Here is a 12229-nt window from a genome sequence, read left to right on the forward strand (position 1 = left end):
GTGCCAATATTTGGTCCAAATTGCACTCTGGATTTTTAAATTTTATATTAAATCTCTGATGTTTAGTAAAATCTCATTTATCCCGGGAAGCTGACTCTTGACTGGCGGAACACCCCAAAGCTTTTCCGGGAGCTAAAGTTTCCCTGCTCTGGAAATGATCCCGTTGCCCCTGAGAGCGCCCAAGGAGAAGAATTCCATGGATGCACCGGGATAAAGTTTCCCTTTGGCTTCAAGGGGGCAGGAGGGCTCTGCAGAACTTCCCCGACCACCCACCACGATCCCGCTGGGGGATCCCATTCCGGGGAAAAAAAACCGGGAACGCTCCCCGGCCGCGCCAGGTGAAGGGTGGATGTCACCAAAGGCAGCTCCATAAAAGCTCCTTTATGGACGGCTCCTCACTCCCGGAGCGGGTCTGGTTTCCCAGAAGGGGTGGGGAGGTGAGGGGCACCCACCCCTGGCCCGTTCCCATCAATCCCACCCCAATGTGCAGGATAAAGGGGGGATGAGGGCCCTGCAGCTCCGTTTTCCCGGCCGGATGAGCGGCTGTAATTACAGGGGAGGAATCCCGGGAAGGAGATCCCGGAAAGGAGATCCCTCCTCCCCCAGCACGGCCCCGCTGCGGGGAGGATGGGCCAGGGCAGCCTGAGGGTGCCCAGGAGGAGCCAGAGGCTCCAGGTGAGGCTTGGAGGAATAAATCCCGATGGGAACACATTCCTGGCCCAGCACAAGGTCTCACTGGGATGTGGTTCTCCATGGAGAGAACGGATGGGATTCTCTGTGGAGTCCCCAGGAACAGCTCCTTGTTTTGCCATAAAATTCCACCAGAGCAGGCTGGAGTCGTTCCCCATCCTTGGGAGCATCCCAGACCAGCCTGGAGCACTCAGGGATGGTGGGGGTTGGAATGGGATGAGCTCTGAGATCCTTTCCAGCCCAAACCATCCCAAGATCCCGTGATTGTGGTGGGAACAGTACATCCCACCTCATCACCTCCCGCTCCATCCAGAGGAATTTAACACCCAACCACGGGTACCCAGCTCTGCTCCTCTCCTTCCAGCTCCTTGTTTCCTTCACTCCCTTTGTCCCGGATGCTCTGGGAAGGAGGATTTGATTGTTTGTTTGCGTTTATTGTTCCAGAGTGCCGAGTGTCGACAGGCTCCGCAATCCCCAGCGCCCAGAAACCCCAGCGGCGCTCCCCGCCTGCCTCAAGTGCTAACAGGACCTGTTTGCACTCTGGGTTTTTTTCTTTTTCGAGGCTCTGGGGAGCATCCAGACACTTCTGAGTCCCCCCATGCCAGCGCATCCCTCCTGGATGGAGAGGGATGGATTCGGAGCCCAAAATACCCAAGGGAAGTGGGATCAGTGTGATTTTCATGGGATTAAACCACAAAAAGATGAGTTTAAAGCAGCACTGAGAGCAGTTCAAACCCAGCAGGGCAGGAAAAATCAGAGTTAAGGCTCGAAATCTGCCCCGAGCTCYRGYTTTGGTGTTTCCTGCCCTTTTTCCRTSCCTTTTCCACAGAGCACAGCGAGCGGCAGCTCTGAACTTTGGAGGATCCTTCCTTTGTGAGTCAGGCACTCAACACCGATTTAAAAATAAAYAAACCACTCCATGTGCCCTTCTCCAGCACTGCTGGGCCTCGGGCACTGGAATAAAAGTGCCCTGAGTCTGACATGCAAGAAACAGAGTGGTTTGGCCAAACCTCTGGAATGTCCTTCCTGCAGCGCCGGGCTGGCCGCAGCCCGAGGGATCCCTGCCGGGGCAGCATCTGCCCAACAATCCACGGCTGAGCACAGGGATYCACAGGAAAACCCACTGGAGGGAGGGAAAATGGGTTTATAGATCATTTATAATGTGTTTCCAATGTGGAACAGTGTTTCCAATGGGAATTCTGGGGAGGGTGAGCAGTGCTGGAGGTGTGGGATGCATGGAAGAGCCTGGAGCTCAGCCTGACAGATCCCTGCCGGCTCCCTGGGAAATGTCTGAGCACAGGGATCCACAGGAAAACACAGTGGAGGAAAGAAAAATTGATTTATAGATCATTTATGATGAGTATCCAACGTGGAACAGCATTCCCAATGGGAATTCCAAGAAGAATGAGCAGTGCTGGAGGTGTGGGATGCCTGGATGAGTCTGGAGCTCAGCCTGAGGGATCCCAGTCAGCTCCCTGGGAAATGTTTGAGCACAGGGATCCACAGGAAAACCCAGTGGAGGGAGGGAAAATGGGTTTATAGATCATTTGTGATGGGTCTACAACGTGGAACAGAGTTTCCAATGGTAATTCTGGGGAGGGCGAGCAGTGCTGGAGGTGTGGGATGCAGGGAAGAGCCTGGAGCTCAGCCTGAGGGATCCCAGTCAGCTCCCTGGGAAATGTCTGAGCACAGGGATCCTCAGGAAAGCACACTGGAGGGAGGAAAAATGGGTTTATAGATCATTTATGATGGGTATCCAATGTGGAACAGCATTCCCAATGGGAATTCCAAGAAGAATGAGCAATGCCAGAGGTGTGGGATGCCCGGAAGAGCCTGGAGCTCAGCCTGAGGGATCACTGCTGGCTCCCTGAAAAATCAGCCTGAGGGATCCACAGGAAAACACACTGGAGGGAGGAAAAATGGATTTATGGATCATTTCTGATGGGTCTATAAATCGTGGAACAGCATTCCCAATGGGAATTTTGGAATGTGCACCAGAAGTGTGGGATGCCTGGAAAAGCAGGGCCATGGGCTGGAGCTCAGCTGCAGGGATCCCAGTCAGGTTCCTGGGAAATATCTGAGCACAGGAATCCACAGGAAAACCCACTGGAGGGAGGGAAAATGGGTTTATAAGTCATTTGTGATGGGTTTCCAATGTGGAACAGCGTTTCCAATGGGAATTCTGGGGAGGGCAAGCAGTGCTGAAGGTGTGAGATGCCCTGAAGAGCCTGGAGCTCAGCCTGAGGGATCCCTGCTGGCTCCCTGGGAAATGTCTGAGCACAGGGATCCATAGAAAAACCCACTGGAGGGAGGAAAAATGGGTTTATAGATCATTTCTGATGTGGAACAGCAATCCCAATGGGAATTCTGGGAAGGGCGAGCAGCACTGGAGGTGTGGGATGCCCAGAAGAGCCTGGAGCTCAGCCTGACAGATCCCTGCCAGCTCCCTGGGAAATGTCTGAGCACAGGGATCCACAGGAAAACACAGTGGAGGAAAGAAAAATTGATTTATATATTATTTATGATGAGTATCCAACGTGGAACAGTGTTCCCAATGGGAATTCTGGGGAGCGCAAGCAGTGCCCGAGGTGTGGGATGCCCAGAAGAGCCTGGAGCTCAGCCTGAGGGATCCCTGCTGGCTCCCTGGGGAATGTTTGAGCACAGGGATCCTCAGGAAAGCACACTGGAAGGAGGAAAAATGGATTTACAGATCATTTGTGATGTGGAACAGCAATCCCAATGGGAATTCTGGGGAGGGTGAGCAGTGCTGGAGGTGTGGGATGCCCTGAAGAGCTTGGAGCTCAGCCTGAGGGATCCCTGGCAGCTCCCTGGGAAATGTCTGAGAACAGGGATCCACAGGAAAACACAGTGGAGGGAGGAAAAATGGATTTATAGATCATTTGTGATGGGTCTCCAATGTGGAACAGCATTCCCAATGGGAATTCCAAAAAGAATGAACAATGCCGGAGGTGTGGGATGTCCTGACGAGCCTGGAGCTCAGGCTGAGGGATCCCAGTCAGCTCCCTGGGAAATGTCTGAGACAGGGATCCACAGGAAAACACACTGGAGGGAGGAAAAATTGATTTCTAGATCATTTATGATGCATCTCCAATGTGGAACAGCATTCCCAATGGGAATTTTGGAATGTGTACCAGAAGTGTGGGATGCCTGGAAAAGCAGGGCCATGGGCTGGAGGGATCCCAGTCACAGGAAAGCACACTGGAGGGAGGAAAAATGGATTTACAGATAATTTATGATGTGTTTCCAATGTGGAACAGCGTTCCCAATGGCAATTCTGGGGAGGGTGAGCAGTGCCATAGGGATGGGATCCCTGGAAAAGCGGGGCCATGGGTGGGAACTGAGCCTGAGGGATCCGTGGCAGCTCCCTGGGAAATGTCTGAGCACAGGGACCCTCAGGAAAATCCACTGGAAGGAGGAAAAATGGATTTATAGATAATTTATGATGGGTCTCCAATGTGGAACAGCATTCCAAATAGGAATTTCGGAAGGTGCACCAGAAGTGTGGGATGTCCAGAAAAGCAGGGCCACGGGCTGGAGCTCAGCCTGAACTTCAGGAGGTCCCAACAATCTCCTAAACCATCTCTTGCTACTTCCCAGACATCCCCTGACTGCCCTGAGACAGATTTTTACCCAGATGTTTTTCCAGGGAAATCCCAGACAGATTTTGACCCAAATCCAGATGTTTTTCCAGGGAAATCCCTCACTCGGATGTTCCTGCTCGGGGGTTCAGGTGAGCACCAAGGCACAAGGATCGGGTGATGTTTGGAGCAGGAAACAAAGCACAAAAAATGCCCCTCACTGAAAAATCTGCAGGTTTTTCGGAGATAATTTTGGGTTTCCCTCCATCTTTTAAATTTCTTCATCTATTCCAAGTTTTTTAGGGAGCCATGGGRTGGGAGAGGGATGGATGGAGACACCTCCACCCCCTGGCTAATGGGGAAATGCTCCCTTCTCCCAAGGAAAAAGCGACCAGAAAAGAGGAAAAGCCCCAAACTGTGSCAGGGGAAGTTCARTTGGAAATCAGGGAAAATTCCTTTTTGGAAAGGATTGTCCAGCCCTATAAATTGATAAATCTGTAACTTCCCACATTTTCAATAATTTCCTTCCAAATATGGATTCAGAGCACAAATCCAGGCATTTCTGGAGGGAGAAATCCAACACGCAGTGGGGTTTTTTTTGTGTTTATTTTCCCTGATCTCTGAGAGGACACCCAGCCACCCCTGAGATCCACCAGGAATTAACGGCAGCTTTTGAGCAATGAAACTCAGGAAAACCAGAAAAATTTGGGTTTCTGGAAGCGGAGAGGTGGAACAGAGGATGATATTCACATTATTAATGATAATAACAACAACTTCTGGGAAGCTGATGTGGTTGTGGGTGCCTGGAGAAGCCTCCATCATGCTCAGGGGTGTCAGGAAACAAAACACCCTTTAATTAGTGGTAATTAGCGCTGCTGGAAGTCAGGCACCTTCCCTTGCTGCTCCCCATTCCTTCCTCAGACTCCTCAGGGCTTCATGTTTGCACAAGAGGCAGCAAAATGGGCACTTTCCAGCATCACTTTTCAACTGAGGTGATTAAAAACGCTGCAAAAATGATCTGGGAGATATCAATCAGCACGAGGAGATTGGAGAGGAGCCACGGGACTAATGAAACCCCTGGAGATAGGATCTGAACAGCAAAATCCTGGATTTGGGGTAAGGATTCAACCTCTCACTGCTGGGAAATGAGGAATTAGGGCTGACACTGGAATTTGTGTCTTCACACCTCCGCTTCTGGAGCGCTCCAGGTGCCTGCTGGGGAAAATTCATGGAATACTGGAATTCAGGATCTTCTCTATTTTAATTCAATTTAGTGTCTTAAAAGAGGAAGAACGCCAAGTCCAAAAGGAAAAATTTCAAGTCAAGCCGAAGAACAAACCAAAGACCTTCATCCAAAAGATCCAGAACCTATCCTGCAACTTGGCACACCCAGAGGATCTCCCCTTTCTCCTCACAAAATTTTGGAAAGGTTTCTGTTGGAAGGGACCTCAAATCCCACCAGTGCCACCCATGCCATGATCAGGGACACCTCGCACTGTCCCAGGTCTCTCCAACCCTTGTCCAACCCGTCCTTGAAATTACGAGACACTGCTGTTTTTAAATGCAACAACAAAACCTGGAGGCAACTACCAAAACAAAGATGAAGCCTCTGTGTCCAAAGACACCCAGGAAGGAGTGGAGAGGCTCCGGCTCTGCTTCCTCCTCGCCGAGCAGGATCGCTTCGGCTGCGTTCGGCACTCACAAACGGCGTGAACATTGCACCAGCTCAGCTCCTTAAACCATTCTTGGACATCCCATTCCTCCAACAGCCTCAGCTCTCCCCTCCAAACCCCAAAATCCATGCCCTGGCACCTGGAAAAGCCCAAGGGCTCCATATTTCCCATACCCCGATGGGTGCCACAGTCTGTGAAGCTTCACAGAGCTGATGATGATGATGACAATAAACGCGTCCCCAGAGCTCACTGATGACCCACCCCTCTCCCAGGAGCTGCTGGGACCGTCCTGCACTGGAGATGGCAGTACCTGACAGACCCAGGCCCCAGAAGGGCACCCCGGTGTTATTAAATTTAACACGAGTGTCACGGGATAACGGATGGCTCCCTGCACGTCCCCTCGATTCCGAGGAGGGTTTGAGCCCCGGCGGGCTGGAAGCAGCTCCGAATCCGAGGCAAAATCATCGATACAAGGGATTATGCAGATGGAAGGAACACCCTCGGCACCCGAAAGTTCTCAGAATGCAAACGACGTCAACGCCGCGAACAAGAGGCACTGCATCATGATGGCAGCAGGGACAAAGCCAGGGGGGTTCAAGGGACAAAAAAAGATTGTTTTAATAGGAGAGAAGCATCAGTCATTGAGTCTTACTTCATTCAGACTTTCCCTCCGAGCCATCCATCTTCGGTGCCAAGAGATGACAGGACCACCTCACTTTTCCCCCCGGCGCGGCGTTTGTCAATAATGCCCATTTCTCCCCAAAACAAACGACTCCCCAGCRTGGCCCTTTTCCCGAAATTGCCTGCCAAGCCCCACAAAGGCCTCGGTACCTGCTGTGGTCAACTTGGCTCCAACGGGGCCCCCTCCAGAGGTGGCCATTGATGGGTGGAGCCTTCCCCAGTCATCGTCCCCGAGAGCCACTTTGTCACTGCTGGACGGGGAGCRTCGCCAAGAGGGGACCGGGGTGGGGGAGTGGACAAAGGACATGGAGAGGGACACGGAGAGGGACACAGAGAGGGACATGGACGGGCACGGACACAGAGAATGCGATTCCCTCCGCCCTCGCAAACGCCTCYGTGGGCATTCTCTGGGAACAAAGGTCCCCGAGGCGAGCGGGCTCTGCATCACTGCTCCCTCTGTTCCCAGCACCTGCTCGGCCTCGGCCGCAGAGTCGCCGCGGTCACTCCGAGGCCACGGCAGCCAACAGTGGCACCACGTTGGCCGGGGTCAGGCCCGGCTTTCTTCCTCTTTTCACCTCCAGCATCTCCAGGAGCGCCCGGAGAGGACGTGGCTTCGAGGGACGGCGGCGGCGGCGGCAGGAGGAGGGGGGCAATATAGGTCTCTGGCGTAAATCACTGACGCCGTTTCCCCTCCTCTCCCTTCCCTTAAGACCTGATGGTCTTCAGTCACACATCTTAAAAGCAAAACAAAAAACAAAAACACAAAGACTTACTTGTCTCAAGTCGATGAAGGCCAACTGCAGCGTGTCCCCTTGGAACCCAGGCACTGGGCCGGATCTGGCAAACTCTGTGGGAAAGAAAAGAGGATAAAAAGCGCCTTTAACTAACCATGGACAGGGAGATTGGCAGACGGATGACAGGGAAGACAAGAGAGGCTGGGGGAGAGGAGGACCGCGCTTCTAAGGAGTCATGTCTCCCTCCCTTCAGCGTCTTTGTTCGCCCTTCAAAATTCGTGTCATCAAAACACCATTAATTCCACCGTCCTGACAGCAAGGAAACTGTACTAATTCGACCTGAAATTTATTCCCATGAGCCGCACTGGGCTTCAGAGTATTTGTTTTGTGAACGGACAAACAACTCGCCCAGGAGAAAGGGGGGGATGGGGGTGGAAAAGTTTTTCCTCTCGACACAATAAAATCTTCAGCTGTGAAACTCTTTTCAGTTCCGAGAGCTATTTATATTTTAGGGCGCTGAAGGAATTTTCTAATTTCACGCCTGTCACCAGGCTCCACGAGCATTCATCAAAAAAATATGCCCGGCCGCGTCATTAATTATCGGGCAGCGGACGATTTGCATGATCCGGCGATGGCGYCTCTTGGTCAGCGCGGGCGCCGAGAGCCGCGGCCGTTGGGTGGCATTTTCACTTCTGCTGGATGAAGACATCTGACAACTGAATAACGCCGCCTTCTAAAGCCAAGGGAATATTTCCGAGGCCACGTTTATCTCCTTCCAGGCTAATCTGGCCGAAATTCCATACTTTGGCCGTTCATTTCTCTCCTAATCSGTTCTTTAAGCCAAATTTCAGACYGCTGAGGGGGCTTGAATGGGTCCAYGTTAGAGGGCCTGGGTTCTTCCATGGCGTTTGACAGCTTTTTCTTGGGAATGCTCATGAAGCCGATGCCGAGGGCGCCTTTTGAGGCTGGTTCTGCCCAACTTCACTTCATTTTCACCCTCTGCTGTTACAGCTTCATCTCTGCGCTCCTCGCAACCTCTCGACACCGAGTTGTGAGGCCGCAGCTCAACATCATCAAAAAGCTCAAGGGGGAGCATCTGCCTGGGGTTGGACTCATTGCTCCTGCAGGCATCAGAGGTGCCACAGGAATGAAATGGTTTTTTTGGGATGAAGCCAGGTGTGATGGCAAAAAGGGAGMAGGGAGGGAAAATACACACCAAATACAGATTTGTCAGCGATAGGGCCCATTATCACCCAACCATACCAGTTTTTAGGCTACAGGTATCTCCAAACAGCTCCTAAAACCCCACATAGATGAGGATTAAGAATGGCTTGGCAATACAAAAGGAGGATTTTGCCTTTTGCCTCCTTGGCTAATCAGAAGTACCAACAACCAGGGTGATTTCCCATCAGGTGGCCCTCGCCTTGGGAATACTYGTCCTTCCAAAAGTTTCCCTATTTTCAAGCCAATGCCACAAACCCAGGAACATAAATCATCCCGCTCCCATTTCCAAAGCTTTCCTRGAGCAGCCCAATCACGGGAGCAGCCCCTCGGCTCTAACAAGGAGAGATTAATGAACGAAACGCCGGGACTYGGTCCTGTCCCTCATTTCTGGATGTCGAGAAGGGTTATTAATCAGCTGCCTGGCTCCACCTTCCATTAAAACCTGGGGATGGAGAACATCCTTCAAGCCCGACACAGGCACCTCCAGGGGCACAGGGGACACTTCTCAGCCCCCGCTTTTTAATAGTCTGGGATGCCAGAAGAGCTTTGAGATTGAAACCATCGCTCATCTTCGCCGCGATCAGTCAAGTGACAGCTGCTGCAGGACAGGCRCAAACACAGCTGGGAAATCATTGCTTTTACCCAAAGTTACGGCTGAAAAGGAGGGGGGGGAAATAAATAAAGAGAGGAATTGTGGACGTGGCTGTTCCCGTTTGGATTGGGGATAAGAAAAGCGCAAACTGAAGGCAGCGGGAACCGTGGTAGAGTTTTGCACGGGATGGGAGCATAAGGAGAGGAATGGGAGGAAGTTCTTCCCTCTTCCCTGGGAAGGTGGGGAAAGACTGGGCTGGAATTGCCAAATTCCCCCGGATCCCTGGCAGTGTCCAAGGCCAGGCTGGACATTGGGGCTGGGAGCAGCCTGGGACAGTGGGAGATGTCCCTGCCCATCGATGGGGTCAATGGGATGGGATTTAGGGTTCCTCCATCCCAAACTATTCTRTGATTCCTTGAGATCAGAGCTGCTCAGCTTCCAGCCAATTCCACTGACCGATCCTGCGATACTCCGTGTACAAAACCAGCCCAAAACCACTTTACATCCCCCAAAACCCGTTTTAATTAATCCTAATTGCAAAGGCATTTTAACGTAGATGTGCTATAAAATCAGGCTGCAGCTTGCCYGAGCCAGCAGGGAGGGAGGATCCACCCAAACTCTCTGCCTCTGATCTGCAAGGAATAAATCATCTTTACACATCCCCTCTGCACCCCACTGTCCCATCTGGAACAATTATCCCAAAAGCCACATCAATCCTAAAACACCCTGCTTGGGAAAAGCACGCCACCTGAGAAGCTCAAAATGTTCACAAGTGACAAATGAGTGTTTGAGCACCTTCTCAAGAGGGGAAGGTCCCCTGGGTGGCTCAGGATCGGAGATGTTCCCGAGCTGAAGAACCCAGCCGTGATGTCCCACCCTCCAAGGATCATCTCCTGTTCCTGATTTACATCGGGAGAAATCCTGGAAGAGAAACCYTGGAAGGACTGCAAGGAAAGCGAGTTTCTATTTTGGATCAAGGGCCTCRCAGCTGTTTGGAATCTATTTAGAAGCACACACAGAGTTGGGAAATTTAAGATATTCCCAACAGCATGAACTTCAAATCCTCATGAGAAAACGCCTGTGATTGTGAATGTTCTCACAAGGCTGGTGGATTTATCACCGCTGTCAGCTGCTTGTGAGCAACCCGAAGCAGATTCCATCCCAAAAGAGACTCCATCCCAAGGAAGATTTCCACCCCAAGGCAGACTTCATCCTAAGGCAGATTTCATCCCAAAACAGATTTAATCCCAAAAGAGATTTAATCCAAAAGAGATTCCATCCCAAAAGAGATTTAATCACAAAACATACTTCATCCCAAAAGAGATTCCATCCCAAAAGAGGTTCTATCCCAAGACAGATCTCACCCTAAAACAGATTCCATCTCAAAACAGATTCTATCCCAAAAGAGATTCCATCCCCAAAGAGATTCCATCCCAAGACAGATCCCACCCTAAAACATGGCTGCTCCTTAGCAGTTCACCTTTAGCTGTCCCTTCCCATAGTTCCCTGCCCATGAAGGGAGTTGGAACGGGATGGTCTTTAAGGTCCCTTCCATCCCAAATCAATCTGTGATCCCAAAGKAACCTACTGGATGAGGCCGGGAGAGCCACCGAGTGACACTGCCCTTCAAAACTTGTGACAGTCACACATTGAGCCAGCRCTGATTTGAACAGCAATTTTCATCWAAATACTGAATKAAYRAWGCTCTGGAACCTTCTAGRGAAAGGTGACCCTGCCCAYGGCTGGAAATGAATGGTTTTAAGGTCCCTTCCATCCCAAACCAATCTGGGATCCCRAAGGAACCTAYTGRAGAAAGCTGGGAGAGTCACGAACAAAACTTAGGATGGTCACACATTGGACCAATTCTCATAAAAAAATTAATCAATACTGAATTAACGACACTCTGGAACCTTCTAGGGAAAGGTGACCCTGCCCATGGCTGGAACTGGATRGTTTTAMGGTCCYTTCCAATCAAAATTCGATGATTTTGGGATTCTAGGATGGAGCTCCAAGAAGTGACATGATGAGCCGATATTCTCCATATCCCAAAGAAATTACATCAGAGCCGATATTCCCTAAACCCCAGAAGGAACGATGATTCCCCGGGGCTGCGGCACAAGGAGCCGCTGCTCCTGCGATCACAGCCCGCTCTTTACATACCAATGCCACCGGCTCATTCTCAACGAGGAACGAACAAAGTCTCGGCGAGAAAAAAGGAGAAACAAAAGCCGAGAGAGGAGCTTTGGAGCAGAGACACAGCCAGTTCTTCTGGGGTTTAATCTCTTCAAGCAGATTTCAGGATAATTTCCTCGGAACGAGCGAGCGCAGCGTTGGCCTCGCTACTGTCGGGCTCGTTCTTTGTGCCGTCCTCAGCGGCGAGGCAAGTGGCAAACACAGCAAGCGACCCACAGAGCAGCCCCTTGAGCAGAAAATCACGGCAGAATAGAGCGGCTCCGTGYGCCGCTGTTCGTACAAAGCGTTTAGCCAGCCTGAAGGGTTGAGGGGTTTGTGTTCAGGCCAAAAAAGTAATGTCTCTGCAAGGTCTACAGGCTTGGGCCACCCAGGGCAGGTCACAGGGGGACTCCAAGCCCGCTTCCAAAACATTTCACTGATGAAAGAATCAAGGAACAGGAACCGTTAAGCTCTTTACAATGGACAAAAGAAGAAAGAGTTCAAAGGCGCGGCAGAAAAGAGACATCCACTGTAAATTAATGACGGCCAACGAGGATCTCCCTGAGCCCCCAGCGCGGCTGCGCACGCGGGGACGGGGCTCGGCACGGATTGAGCCATAAAAACGGGCCCAGATGGAAACCTCATCCTCAAAAACATCATTTGAGGGCAAGATTTCCTGTGAATTACACGGGATTCGTGATGGCACCCTCAGGATGGAGGTGARCAGCTCCAGGGGAAGGGAACGGGGACAATCTGCTTGTGGCTGTGGACAGGATCTGAGGGAAYGACCATCTCAGGATTCCTCAAGGAAGAGTGGAGATCTCAAAGCCATCTTCCTCGGGTAAAGGTGATCCTAGAAAAGCC

At 51.4% G+C, this 12229-nt stretch overlaps 1 long non-coding RNA gene across 1 annotated transcript in view; it reads right to left on the reverse strand.

Moving 5' to 3' along the window:
• Positions 1–7422: 7422 nt before the first annotated feature.
• The window catches only part of LOC130586267 (uncharacterized), a 25852-nt gene continuing 21045 nt past the window's right edge, over positions 7423–12229 (reverse strand). The window contains exon 3 of the long non-coding RNA XR_008966689.1: positions 7423–7490. This is a non-coding gene — a long non-coding RNA (uncharacterized LOC130586267). The remainder of the gene's footprint in view (positions 7491–12229) is intronic.

Source organism: Malurus melanocephalus, unplaced genomic scaffold (assembly GCF_030028575.1).
Source record: "Malurus melanocephalus ecotype Western Australia unplaced genomic scaffold, MMel_1.1 scaffold_1116, whole genome shotgun sequence".
Lineage (NCBI taxonomy): Eukaryota > Metazoa > Chordata > Aves > Passeriformes > Maluridae > Malurus > Malurus melanocephalus.